At 37.4% G+C, this 10,873-nt stretch overlaps 1 long non-coding RNA gene across 2 annotated transcripts; it reads right to left on the minus strand.

The window, feature by feature from the left end:
- Positions 1-375: 375 nt before the first annotated feature.
- LOC139129114 (uncharacterized) lies at positions 376-10,575 on the minus strand. Of its 2 annotated transcripts, none has more exons than XR_011551517.1 (4): positions 10,455-10,575; positions 7,012-7,133; positions 2,913-2,989; positions 376-1,336 (listed from the first exon to the last, which is right to left on the minus strand). It is a non-coding gene; the product is annotated as an uncharacterized lncRNA (long non-coding RNA). The 2 variants fall into 2 exon arrangements; XR_011551518.1 differs by lacking the exon at positions 10,455-10,575 and adding an exon at positions 9,828-9,974.
- Positions 10,576-10,873: the final 298 nt, after the last annotated feature.

The following is a 10,873-nucleotide window of genomic DNA, read 5'->3' on the forward strand; positions in this document are numbered from 1 at the left end:
GCAAACCACATACCAAATTTCAGACCAATAGGACAAACGATTTCAGAGTCGAAGATTTTTTGACAAAAAAAACCAACAAAATTGCTGGAAAATACAAATATGCAAAATTTGAACTTCAGTTTTCCCTGAGAACCTGCAACTGAACTAGCAGTTCCTGAAAAGAAGATGAATGTTGATGGAACACAGAGGATGGAGGACTGAGGACAATCCACTTATCTGAATAAAGCTCTGTGTCATTGACAGCAGGCTAAAATCTCACTTATGAAGCAGTCTGTAAGAAGTGTTGTGCTTCAGGAGCAAAATTAGTGTGAAAGGAAGATATTGCATAGCACTGATTCTCACTACATGAAAGATGAAACACACATGCAAAGAAAATATCTGTAAAGGCATTTTTCCATCAAAGTCACAATACTCAACATCGTCAAACTCTAAGGTGATGTTGAACTTGTTCACCCATAATGCAACTAACATTATGTAACTTGACACCCCCTGAAAAAGATCTCACGAAAGATGATATAGTTAAAATTGGTAAATAGGTGCTTTAATTGAACTATATAGAGACCTCCTGCATGTGATAAAAAGAAATATGTTTGAATGAAATCTTATTTGAAATTCTCAATGTTTGTGCTTGCAATTCAGTGAGAAGACTCAAAATCACCAACAAAGTATTGCTGTTTTTTCTGTATTGCCCTTTGCATGATAAAAAATTAAACAGAGAGCAGGCCATCACATTGACATTTCAGATCTTATCACATTTGAAGACAATTACTGGACATACATGGGTCATGGTGCACTATCCTCAGTTCACACATGCCAAAGTAATAGCTCCAGACATGAAAATAATAATGGCTTGCAAATTTTGATAATATCAGAAAGAAAGTAACATTGCATATATGTATGCTCCAATACATTGTCCTTGTGTCTAGGGATTAAAAAGCTATTTAAGTTTGTCAGAATTACATCATCCATCAATTTTACTCCTTTGTACATGTATGTATCATTTATATGAAGATGCAATCCACATGGGGATTGGACTACCGTAATCATACCAGTGTGATAATAATTATGATCCTGCATTTGCATTGCCTAGGAGTAGTCTATAGTGATAGTGAAACTGTAGTCTCTTGTAAATGTTTGCTTTCCTAATGCTAGCTATGGCTCAGCTTTTAACATGGCATTTCAGTTATTTCCAGTCCCTGTTGTACAAAACTTTTTCCTGCACATGGTATTTTTCAGCTTCAGACTTTGTTACTGTGACAAAAAGTGCCTGTCAATGGCTTCTTCCTCAGCCTCAGTCGGTGGTACTTTTCATCCATGAATGTAGCATGCTTCCTTCCTATGGAAAGGTAAGAAATGAGAATTGAACAATTTAAAAATTAGAGACACTGAACTTTGATCATTGTTTGAAACTCTTTTCATGTTCAGGATGTCAGTTTGTTAATCCTCTTTCTCCCAGGTGGTATTTATTTCTATGGTTTGTCTATGGAGCCTGTTGTAAAGAGGATTATATGGATTCATGATACTGCCAGGCATCAAATTAGTGTTGTTCAATGATAGCCTACACTTGAGTATAACCCCTCACATTGTCTAATATTCACCCCATGATAATTCCTTCCAAAGCCCTCCCAAAAAGTAAAATCCATGGCAAAGTCTTCCAAAGGAACCGATTTTAAAGATCCCATTCAAAGCAAACAATCACACAGAAATACCTTGTTAAAGCAAAGCAGTCTGTGGTACTGTCTCAGATTTTAAAGCAGGGGGTTGAATGGAGGGAAATCACTTGCTTAACTGACATAGTTTCTATGGAATTTAACTTGAATAATGCAATACAGTATAGATAAAAGCTACATTTAGCATCCACTACATCCTGACTAAAAGGCCACTTTGAGACTGGTTTGATTAGCTGTAATACATAAACTACACATTTGCATAGACATCACAAAAACACACATCATTAGACAGTAATTAAAGGGACAGTACACCTGTTACTTTTCTGATTTAAAAAAAAAATGTTTTTGTACCAACTAAACTATCTTTTCTTCTCCCTTGAAATGTCAAGTTTTCACCTAATCAAAGTGCACTGTAAATTTTGGTGTGGAATAAAATTAATTTGCTAACAATCACAATTTCATATATGCTGTCTTCACAAGTTAAACACTGACATACAACATGCTTTTCTCAATAGAAAAAGACAGTGCAGTTGGTACAATTGAACACAAAATTAATAACAATATCATCAAAACTTACAGCTACTGTTCTGAGGGAACAAACAGAGTGTCTGACATTTGTTCTGAATAGATAGGTTGCAGTCAACTCAGATTGTATAGTTTGTTTTGAAATATTGTCAATATAAAAAAGGTTTCACTGAATTTCCCTGGATACCACAGAATCTGGTTTTGATGATATGAATATATGCAACCTATTTATACACATATCTAATGGAACCCGGATGTGACAGGATCAGACTCAGAGATGGTGGAGATCTTTTCACAAAAGCAGTTTATACCTCACTTAAAAGGGAAGAAAGGACAGGATAAAGGTCAAGAAGAGGTATTACTGCAGAAAACTTGGGAAGGAGAATAAAATTCCACAGTTTAATATCATCATTACTTCACGTCAGTGCCACATCCAAGCTGCCATGAGTGAGAGGAACAAAGAAACCCTATCAATGATAATTCATCCCTCTAGTGTGCATAAATGAGGTCTATATCTAGAAACATACTGACTGGCTGTAGGCCCTAATGACTGAAAGTTACTAAAATAATTTCCCCTTAACTTAAGAATTAAAGGAAATTATTTAATTTCAGGTAACTCACAACTTAACAGGCAAACACATGTACATGTACTGTGTTGTCCTTACAACCACTCAGTACACTGGCAAGGCGTCAGTATATCATTAACAATTCACTGACCAGTTTTATATGGCTTCTCTTTCTCATTTCCAGAAGAACATGGTGCTTTCTTTTCCTTTGCATCTTTTCCCTTGAAGCTAAGCAAAAACAACAGCCCGTACGAAAGATCAAAACTTGCTACATATTAGTACATATATGTTACAAATTTGATACACACTTTAATTGAACATGTGAAATATGCACCAAGTTTGTACTAGTTTGGTACACACTATGGGATTTTCACCATGGTAGTTGTGAAATTTGTACCAAGCTTGTAGATATATGTGAAATACATATCAAGTTTGGTACGAACTTCAGATTTTCTTAGCTGTCCCACGTGGCACTGTTTTATCACAGAACTGAAACAATGATCGAACTACTACGGTAACCCTGTGTTCATTGTACAAAATGACAAATTAATTCTTTTTTAAATTAATTCTTTTTTAAATTTAAAAATTTTAAATACTCTCGGTTGTTAAAAACATATGAATTAGGTTACGCGTGGAATGTACAAATTTATCAAACCATGGAGGTATAGCTAAATCCATGATCAAACTATTGCAACATCATGAATGAAAAACATCAAAAGTCAACTAAAACTTAGTTCAGCTGCCATTTTTTCAAACAGTTTCCTTGGACATATTTTAAATGATAAGGATCCAAAATGGTACTCGAATTCCAGTTAAAGACTTTTTTTGTTCCGTTTACTAGTCGTAACCACTGAAAGTATACCTGTCATATGTCCGCCAAAACACATTCACACTGTCATACCAGTATGCTCAGAGCAGGGAAGTCATTGTCACGGCTATAAATCATGATCGTTACTTGCATTATTACACATGTCCAAAGACCATGGATCCCAGCTGACACCAAATGTCTTCAAATGATTGATTTCAAGTGCATAAAAGTTGGTCAAAAAGTAATATACTCTCCCATTTCTCGAGAAACTGACATTTCCGATAAATGAGAGCATCGAGGTCACAGGTCACACAGATAATTATGTATTCGAACTTCAACCTTACAAGATCACATGTCGTGAAAAGAGACATCTGATTGGCTAGTTTTGCCAACACCAGCATTTGAACTCCAGTACCACTAAGGAAGTCATGCATTGCTTCAGCTGTCAAATTTACAACGTTTTTACCCGCCGTTTTGGGGAGAAATTGTAGATTATTTCTATCATCGGACGATTAAGGGAACAAAGAAGAGATTTGGGAGTACAATTGTTGTTTGAAATTGAAGGACATTGCCTGCATTCGACACCGAGAGTTCATGTAAGTTAAACACATTCAGTAGATCATATGGATGTCCGTTATACACTCAAATGGCCTTGGACAATTCCGCGGGATTTCAGTTAAGTTTCAAGCTAGAGTTCGCTGCTTTGACACTTTCCATGCCACAGAGGACTATTTCAAACCAACCACTGTTCTTTGAGAACATCATGATGACAAGAAGTGAGACTGTCCGTATCGATCATTGCATTGGGACTTATGATAGAAACTCCACTGCATGCATGCTGTGCATTGGACAAATCGGACATGGCAGAGTTACTTTCGTCACAGTTGTCAGTATCTACTGGTGGAAGAAATATGTTTGGACTCGGCAGAACTAATCTATCATCCAAGTGATGTGGAATTTGGTTGTGTTTAGTTGTTTTGCTTTTTGAAGTTGGACTGTAAGTGTCTGTTCAAATATCGCTGTTAAGTCAAGGTCATCACATACTCCACGGAAGTTTTTATTTTTTTTGTAGCTATGGACATTGTTTTTCCATGATTTTGCGTTTTGATTTGAACATGTAAATAATACAACATTAACTTAAAACTCTCATGTTTTCCATGTACATTCCATCGGAAAGGTATTTGAAATGTTTAAAGTGAATTTTATTCGTCAACAAAGTATATGTCACAAAAATTACAAAATGTTTTGAATAAGTTTTTTATAGTTAACTATCTATGAGACTTTAACATAATATTTTTTCACTATTCAGTTTCTATTTGGTACACATTGAAAAAAATTGTGATCGGTATGATCTTCTTAAAGAGACAGAATTTACCATTTTTCAATGTAAATTCCATTGTCAGAGAATATTTTGAATTATAGTGTACTGTACATATATGCCAAAAAGAATATATTTTACAGCTCATTTTAAGTATAAAGTACAAAGATTGTATGTTTATGACAGTAGAGATACTGTATTCTACAGTAATATATTGTGTTTTTAGTTAACAAATTTATTGTCTGAGAAGTTTTTTTCTTTTTACAGTGTAGTGTAGTTGAATGTGTCATAGGGTGAGTGCGTGTTGGATGTAGTAATATCCTCTCAACTTTTTCATAGATGTTCAAACCTAGCATCTGGATACATGACTTGAAGGTGAATTTTAGAATGTGCTGCTCACAAGGTAAACATATCTAAAGAGTGTACATTTATAAGCCAGTTTAGAAAGAATCATTTGTTTACAATACAATGGGGAGTAGCAGCACGATGATGTCATGTACCACATGTTGTGTGAGCATTACTTTGAAAAAGACGCTGTCAGGAATTACAATCATCTAAATCCCCTGAAATGTTACCAGGGCAACAGTATGTCTGCTGTTGCTAAGGCAACAGATACCATGCCCCAGATATTGAATTCCCCCCCCCCCCGCGCATCTCCAAGCTTGGTGCACACTCAATACAAACAAAAACAAAATGACCTCTACATTCTCTGTACAAACTTGGTGCAATGTTCATCACACTTTCCACACATACTTGCTGCAAACTTAGCCTATTCTTGAATCAAAGTGTATATAACTGACTAGCAAGATTGGTGCTTGTTTGGATGTCAGAATTTGTATCAAGTATGTAACAAGTAAGGAATGCAAACTTGTGGCAAATTGTGGTCTTTCGTAAGGGAGCATACATGTATAAATCATTTAGCAAAACTAAATATTTTTACCTGCAGTCATGTAACTGAATATTCATCTTAGAAATGCAGAATGTCTGTATTTGACATTGCAGAAGAAGAGATAACTTATGCTCACTACTCAATCATGATTTGGGAATACCTGCCAGACAGTATCACTTTCCCACCTGCACAGTCAGTAAAAAGCAGTATTGAGCCAAAACTATATGTATTTTCAACCACTTGGCTTTATATATTGTAACAGCTTTAGTCTGAAAATCATGTGTACAGTATCTCTGTCTTCAGGGACCTTCAAATCTTCAAGTCTATGTTAAAATGCAACGTATGGGACATGTTTTGCTTCACAAGTTTTACTACCTTTTAGGTAAAAAAACAATTAACAAGGAGAATATTCCCAAATCATGATAGTGGAGAAAGAAGGCTAAAAATGAGCTTTTAAAAACAAGGTAACTTTCATTCTCATATTTTCAAATGACTTTGAATGGGAGACGTGATCTATTTACAATGCCAAATTTCCTTCAGTTAAAACACTCTAGACTGTAATGAAGCCTGATCTTCCAGTCCATCAATTTCATGTTCTGTGAGCACCATGCCCCCAAGAAATTTGCAAGATGCAAGAACAAGAGCATGTGCAGCATTCTGAGACAGTTGATGAATCCCAGGCACCAGGAAAAAGTTTATTTACAAAACATGCACAGACTATCATGTTTGCAATTTTCTTGGCAATTGATAGTTTTAGCTACATGAATATGGCACATACAGCCCCTTATATTTTAGGAGGGAGGTTGATGCAGTTGGTCTATATTAATAAGTTCGATGATGGAAAACCAACTCCGTTTTTGGCCTAAAAGATTGAAAAGCAAACAAAGTGATACTTTGGAATGAAATTTATGTACAGTATACATGTAGTTCATCATGTGAGTGTTTGATGTTGATGACATCTTGTTTATCTTTTTTTGAAGTGATCGGATTGGTTGATATGCAAATGAGCCATTGGTTATTTGAGTCCACAACTGCAGAAGTGCCTTTGCTCAACTACGACAAAACAAGGAAGTAACAACAACAAATGCATAAAATGGTCTTATTTATTCCTATTTGTACACACATACTGTTGCAAAGTATTTGTACCATGATAACATGACTTCTAGATGCATGATACTATCTGAGTCTATCTGGCATATATTTATACTGCATTAGGAAAATTATTCAGAACTTACAATATCACTTTTACGATCAACATCCTTGGGACAGAAATTCATGACAGCGACCTCAGGACTGGGATCCATGGTAGTGTCCTAGGACAGGTATCCATGACAACATCTTCACCCAACTCCTATAGCTTTAAAAGAACAAATCACATACACACCGCAGTGAGTTCAAAATGAAAGCTAATGACTCTGAGTCTTTATCACCACTTCTACAACCTTGGCACTTTTCCCCCATGATTCAAAATAAATCAAATTGATGAAGCCCTAAACTGCAACTTCTGTGACAAATTTTACCCGTTTTTGTAAAAAATCATTGAGTTATAAATGGCGAAAATGGCTTTCCCGTATTATAGCAACCCAGAAGCTAGCACACGTGTAAAAATCAGCCTTGGTAAACTTCCCCTTTAAATAGCACAGACTGCAATTTTTAAAATTTCATCAAACTTACAGCTACTGGACCCCATTAAAGAGTATAAAATTGTATTTTTAATCAGAGTTCTCCACAGGCCCATTAAATGTGGCAGCTAGCTGAGTGTTGGAATTACCCACTTACAAAACATGTAACAAAATAAGGCCACTTGGTTGGAATGTGACGTTCTTCTTTCAACTCTGTATTTTTGCGGTAGTTTTTGAAGGATTAAACATTCGGTTTTTATCAGTGTCAATACTCTTACAAAGTGTTTCAATTTCAAGGAAAATTTTTTTCTAGAAACTGACTGGCTTCATGCTACATGTAACTTCACTTGATACACAGTTAAGTTCCATGTAGTTACAAAGTTTTTATTCTCAATTGCTTTTTGAGTATAAATTTATCATGTACCCATAATGTCTACTGTGTGGAGTGACATATTTAGGAAAGCTGTGTCGGGTACTCAAATTTCATGCAAATAATACGCTAGTGTTACGCTAACATATGAAAAAGATGCAGCACAATTTTTTCAATCAGTCGAGACCACTGATTTTGCAATATCAAGATTTATTGTTTTAATTTGTAAACAGAATTGCTTTTTACCAATATGTCAGAGAATTTGCCGTCTTGATGTTAAGAAATGGACGGTTTCATTTGATTTGTGAATACAGACTTGGGGGGTAGAACTTGAGAAAAAAGGGATGGGAGTGTCTCCTGATTTCATGCATACCAATTAACCCCCAGACCCACCTGCTCATAATTACTGAAGTCTCCCTCAGTTGAGTTTGGTACAAGAAACATAGATTTTGATTGTTATTGGGAATTAAAATATACCATGAGCGTTAACACACTGAAATCTTGAAAATGTTTTGATAGTATAGCATGCCAGGAAATAAAGATTGTTCATGCTTCCATGTTGATTTATTCTCAGCAAAGTCAGCCACACGTCTGAATTAAATTCTGAGTGAATTGCAAACCATTGAAGACATGGGAACTTGGTACATGATTATGGATTGTGAAACATAAATTAGGCTTACCCCTTCAGCATGGCTGACTTTCTGATTAATTTTTTTTCCAAAGGATATGCTCGATAAACAATAATTATTGCTTATGAACTTTATATTTATTAGCCAAGATTTAGTTTCAAACTCCCAAGAATACTATAATATTAACACATAATCTACGTATTCTTACTTCACTTGATGATATAATGTTTTAATAAAATCTCTTTCACCCAGGCCCATAGAAAAACTTCAAATATATTATATGTAGACAAAGAGGAAATATATAGGGGAAAGAGCTTTCCTTAAAGATACTTAAAAATACAACAATTATTGAATGTTTGGACTGGCCTAGGTATTCTAAGCTGGATTCGAATGCACAGTCAAAGGCAATGTGACGCCAATGGTAAAGGCTTACATTCACTGGGAAAGGGCTAAACGAAGGGTCATAGCGAAGAATCAAGCGACAACTGAACAAAAGAAGAGTGAGCTCTGTCTCCAAAAATCTCCAGATTTCCGGTGGAAGCGCATGTTGGACATGGCCCAGACGCGCACCGTTTGCGCTTCCACTGAAAGATTGGAGATTTTTTGAGACAGAGCTCATAATATTAGCTGCAGTAGGACTCGGACTAAGTCACCTCGACCCCTGTCCGTTTCGACCCCAGTATTTCACACTCTCTTGTTGTGCTCACCTCTACCTTGTCATATCTTTCTTGTTTCATGACGTTTTACTGAATATATCATGTATCTTTCCTGGGAAAATTGGCTTCTAAACGAACAATTTAGCTGTTTCGATACACAAAATGCGGAGACACTTTTACGACCAAGCGCAGCGCGCAGACTGTTCATAGTTTTTGGCGACTTTGATGGACCCGGCCTAGCCCTACGTACAATGCTGTGTGTTCCCAGAGTTATATGGGGAGGCCGTATAAGGCCGGGAACACACAGGGCTAGGACACCGGCCGGTAACCACAGAGGTCTGCCAGTTGCGAGCTCGGCCAGTGCCCGCGCCGTGTGAGAGGTCTACCACTTACCACAGTCCCTCTATCCATAGAGGGACTGTGCACTTACATTGCGTGCAATACATTTTCTCTTCACTGTCAACAGATGCTTTTATATGCATGCCAATTTTAGTTTTTTTATGTTATTTTGTTGAATATTCAGTAAGCAACGAGAACGTCTGACGTTCAACTCTGAAAAACACATTGGTCGACCTCATCCACGGTCCCTCCACAAAAAGGGCCGTGCCTCACCCTTTCAGCAGATCGCGGGTAGGGAGTACGATCGAGAGGTATAAATTGGCAGTAACAATGACTTAATCATTGATCGTTGGATGAATAACGTTTTATGCTATGGTTTGACGGTAGTAAATCGTAGGTTCAAAGGTATTTTAATGGAAAGCAAAATACGAATACCACATTCCGGCCGATGTCATCGTGTAGTTAGCGTTGAAGCGAGATAACCTCCATGGCGGAAGGAAGTTTGCAAACATCGCGCCCATGAATGACATTGACATTGCTTAGCGAGACCTAGAAAATAGAAGAATACTGTAGTCTCATCATATAACCATAATCCTACTGGCCCAGCTCGCAACTGACTGACCTCTTTTTTTCGGCCCGGCCTGGCCCTGCATCAAAATTACACGGCGGCCGTGGTATGCATAACCGCGGCCGCTGTGTAATGAACCACACGTAACTGTGCCCTGATTACCGTGCTGTGTGTTCCCGGCGTTATACGGGTCCCACCGCACACAATGTATCTGTCGAGCCGTTCGGGTGCGTTCCCGACGTTACAAGGTTCCACTAAAGTCTTTCAAAGTGCTATGAGCATCGAAAAATCTGAGGACGTACTTTCGAGATGATAATGATACAAGTTTCATTCATACCGAAGGGGTCGAAACGGTCAGGGGTCGAGCGTGGGTCGAGTGACTCGTAGAAGCCACTGCAGCTCACAAGTTACCCGCGACAAAAATCGGGAAAGGGTTATTAACTTCATAACAGCCGCACAGTGTCTTATAGGAATACAAAGCAGTGGGCACTTACCACTATCTTTCTTTAACTTGAACAAAAACCGGGAACGTAGTTAGTGTTCGGTAGATGTGCTGTACCACGACCCTCCACGACCGTGGCTGTACAGTCGGTCTCTCTCGCTGGCTGAAGTTGTTCGCACTAGTTACGCACACACGGCAGACATAACCATCCGAGTTCAGAATATAGTGCGTGCCGTGTTGGGCTTAATTGACACGTTAAAGGTTGATAGTTTGGTGTAATTGTTTGACATTAAGCAAGTACTATACTTTTAAACAATTACTAAGAAGATACAAATAGATGAAACTTTGAAATTATGATCCGCTACCTCCGCTACCCTTCGCTACCCAAAATCTCATTTGCATAAATGAATCGTGCCTCATATCGTGCGATAATTGATTTTCAGACCAACGGATTTCTTTGATCTGGTTGTT

This window comes from Ptychodera flava, unplaced genomic scaffold (assembly GCF_041260155.1).
Source record: "Ptychodera flava strain L36383 unplaced genomic scaffold, AS_Pfla_20210202 Scaffold_92__1_contigs__length_404208_pilon, whole genome shotgun sequence".
Lineage (NCBI taxonomy): Eukaryota > Metazoa > Hemichordata > Enteropneusta > Ptychoderidae > Ptychodera > Ptychodera flava.